Genomic DNA, 4,008 nt, shown 5'->3' on the forward strand with positions numbered 1-4,008 from the left:
TAAATGTAACTAAAAAAGAAAGCAAGCAAGGATTCGACTACTTTATCGACATGGGTTTGTTTACTTTATCTCTCTTAGAGGTCAGACCCTTCTCACATCACCCACGTGATTATTTACAAGGTCAGACCCTTAAAGCTTTCCACTTAATTACGGTGCATACCCCTGAACAAGGCAAACCTCACCTGGGCTGCCTCATTCAAGGACATAACTGATAGGCTGTCATATCCTCTCTCCAAACAAGTCAGCCAATCCATATAGATAGAGCTCTAGCCACTCTACAAGTCTTCCATACTCCGACCACCCCATCGACGGTAAGATTTCATGGATAATATCCACATATTCATTACTTCTCTTGCAAGCTTACTGACTTGACCGTCGGAGTCCCTTTGGCAGGCACCACACTGTTGTCCCCCAAGGACCTCACGTCACGTGTGTTTTGTCTCTTGTCAGAGGTTAAGTCCAAAGACGTCGTTGGTGCCCATAAAAATATTAACAGGTGAAGGTCCGACTTCCGGTCAACGACCCGACCCCCTTTGACTTCTTGACCCGCGATTTTGGTCCCTCACACTTTACAGAGTAAAGCCTTGCGTCAACTTCAAAGGTAGCAAAAAACTCTAGCAAAAGGATAATATCATGCTAAAGCATTGTTGGAGAGGCCCTCTCCGAGTGGCTCTCTTATTATCTTCAAACTTTGTCAAGAACTATTATGACTAAAGTTGTCATTAGATGAATTTTCTTATTTTATTATATCTGATCTATATTACCTTGGTGAAATGGGTGACCCATCCAAGTGCTTAATCACATTCTCATTGACAAACAATCTTGAGTAGCATATCTCACAAGTATAGTTTGCTTGCTAGCTTCACTTCATTTTGGTGGAGACCAGGGTTGGGAAACTGACTTGCAAGGATTCCCAGATTGAGTGATTAATATCTATCATTGGTCACCTGTCTAAATTTTTTGTTGTTGTTCTAATGTGTAGTAGTATCTTATTTATGTTCATGTAACATTGAATGTTGTTTTTATACTTCAACGTTCTAATTAAATCCTATATCAATGGGTTTCAAGAATATCAAGAAATTTATGACATTCTGAAGTTTCTATATGGCCTATAAGGTGCGATCGGAGTAGGGAAGGAATAATCTGTGGAAATATCTAGCGGTATGCACAACAAGAAGTTACCTTAATCATGGACCTAACCAGGTTAGCAAAAACTATGTAATAGAGAATAGAACCGATATTTAGCACCAAGGAAAACTTACGGCTCGACACTTATTCACCTTCTGTAAATATGAAAAAGACAAACAAGTGACCGAATTTGAAACACCGGTTGAAATCTGAATTGGCGACCAATTCAGATTTAAGATATAAATTAACAAAAAGACAAACAATACCCAAGTCTAAAATTCTACCGCCCATAAACCACCAACATATTTAAGAAGTTAACCGAAAAGTTCAGACGTTTAGTATTAACTAAAATTACACCTCAGGGATAAAATCAATAATACAGTCGATCAAGTAAAAAAAACTTTTTATCTGTATACGAAATTCATTTATTCACAAGATCTTTAGACTAGTCAATGCAACATTAAAGCAATAGATTTTGTATTTAAAGAGTTAATCCTAGTAAAAGATTTGTGGTAAAATAGTGGTATCATAAAGATTACTTGATATTCCAATGGAGTTAATTTCAGTGAAAGATTTCTTTTGAAATTGTAGCCCATAAAGATTACTTGGTACCTAAATTAGATTTAATTTTCGTGAAAGATCTTGATTAAGGTATCAATAATATTTTATAACTCAATATAAAGGAAAATGTTAGAGACTTCATAATCTATATAACAAAACAGAGGGGTTTTGTGCTGACTAGGACAAAACAAATGCAAGCTGACTAGACAAAAGTAATGCATCATATTTAAATCCCAACCGTTGAGTGTTAACTTTTGAATCTAGACCCTTAGACCCCTCTTCAATGAGTTAAACCTTGCATTAAATCGCAGTTGTTTTACTTCCCAACTCTTCCACTTCCTACGTCCTTTCATATTCTCCCTCGATTTTGATTTTGTTATGCATGCAAATGGTTGAGTACGAGAAACTTTGGAGGAAGGTCATCACTGGTGTATTGCTAATGAAATCTCTCATTAAATCATTATATAGTGGTCTATTACTTATGGTGTTTTTCCCATCTCATCATTGAATTTTATTAATTTCTCCTTCAATTTTCATGTATGGGCCTGCTTAGGAAACTCTTTCTCTCCTCATTTACTCCAAATTATTATTCGGTTACCAATTATTTGAATTTAGACTCTTTTCGTCTTCTTCCATTAACCTTTATAAATGTATTCTACTTACTAGAATCTAATTGTTATCTATCATCCTGTATAAATATCATCTTTCTCTTTGTTACCATCATTTCACTATTTCCCCCCTTTATTCTTTACATCTTATGATCTTGTTAACAAAAAATAATTTTGTCATGTTGTTTTCTATGTAAATGAGGGATTAAACTTCGGTGGCAGAAAGAGATTCAAAGATCTCAGTATCAATATTTATTTTACCCGAATCCATCTTTTGATGAAGAAGATGATGATGCTTACTCTATTCATCACAATATTCAATTCGATTTTAGGCAGCTTATCTAATTTTATTAACTATTAGAGTAACAATAATTTTGGATGATGTTAGTATCACTCTTTCTTAGCCTTTAACTTGCTTTTTAGTTTTTAGAGTTTTCTTGGTCAAAAACCCGGTGAGAGAGATGGTAGAAACATGAGGGTGATGTTTTTTTATGGTACAAAGGTAGATATTCTCTAATTTATTGAAGTAAGTTGGTGAAAAAAAATATATCCTTTTTTTGTCTTTTGTTTTATTTTACCCTTTGCATTACCAAAACAAATTAAACTAATTATATAAACTAATAATGTAGTATTAGTACAAGTTTTGGAGTTTTGAGCAAGTTCCATCCAAAGAAAATAATTTAATTTGCAGTTTAACGAAAATAAATATACAAAGGTACTTCATATTGTACAGGGATTCAACCGGTTAAGAATGACAAAGTAAATAATTTATTTTTCTTTATTTGTTTTCTTCACTTTGATCAACTAAAATTAAATGGTGAGTATACAAGTGAATGGCAATTCTATATAAAAATAAGCTACATTGCATAAAAAATAATTGGAGTATATGAATAACAGAATAAGGAAAACTACTTAGAATTACATGTCTTCATAAAAAAAAAAAGAATTACATGTTTTAAAATATGGGTTAAATAATCATTTTTCCTGGAAAAGTAATTGCACCTTCGGTAACTTCACTTCAAACAGTTATGTCACTACTTTGTATTCTTTGACATTCATTTGTAAAGTTTTCCACCATGCTAACATGGGTAAACCATAAAGAAAGAATGAAACATCAATTAAATGAAGGAAAATTTTCCTATCCTTCTGTTCTACTTTACCTTTCATTCATAGGTCTTGAACTAACATTTTTTTCAATTTTTGGTAAAAAAAAAGGTGAATATAATACTTCAAATGTATTAAGAAATATAATGTAAGTGTAATTACTGTTAGTTCTTTCGGTCGACTTGTTTGATCGATAAACAATACATTGTATGGTAACATCGAAGTTGCCAAATAATCTTGTAGTTTCACGCACTATGTTTCGGAGCTATCACAACTAAGGGTGTTCTTCAATATCATTATGTCAGTGATATTTATACTCTACAATCCAAATCCAAATCTACAGGTTGCAAGTCTTTATGACTTTCCTCCCACACCGGCTACCTCTATACATTGTAAACCAAACTAAAATTATAGTAGACAAAAACCCTTACCTTTTTTCTATATTTAGTCATGCTAAATCGTTTAATAAATGTTCTCAGATAAATTTATGAAAACCACAACATGCAGCTTAGAAAATTTGCAAGTATGACATTTGTTCTACAATTATTATTGTTCTTTGAGGTCATTTTTTTCCTTTTTATTCTATTCCAACCTCTTATTTTATTCA

Source organism: Eschscholzia californica, unplaced genomic scaffold, assembly GCF_041429995.1.
Source record: "Eschscholzia californica isolate CP2 unplaced genomic scaffold, dmEscCali1.0.p SCAF_1, whole genome shotgun sequence".
In the NCBI taxonomy this organism is placed as follows: domain Eukaryota; kingdom Viridiplantae; phylum Streptophyta; class Magnoliopsida; order Ranunculales; family Papaveraceae; genus Eschscholzia; species Eschscholzia californica.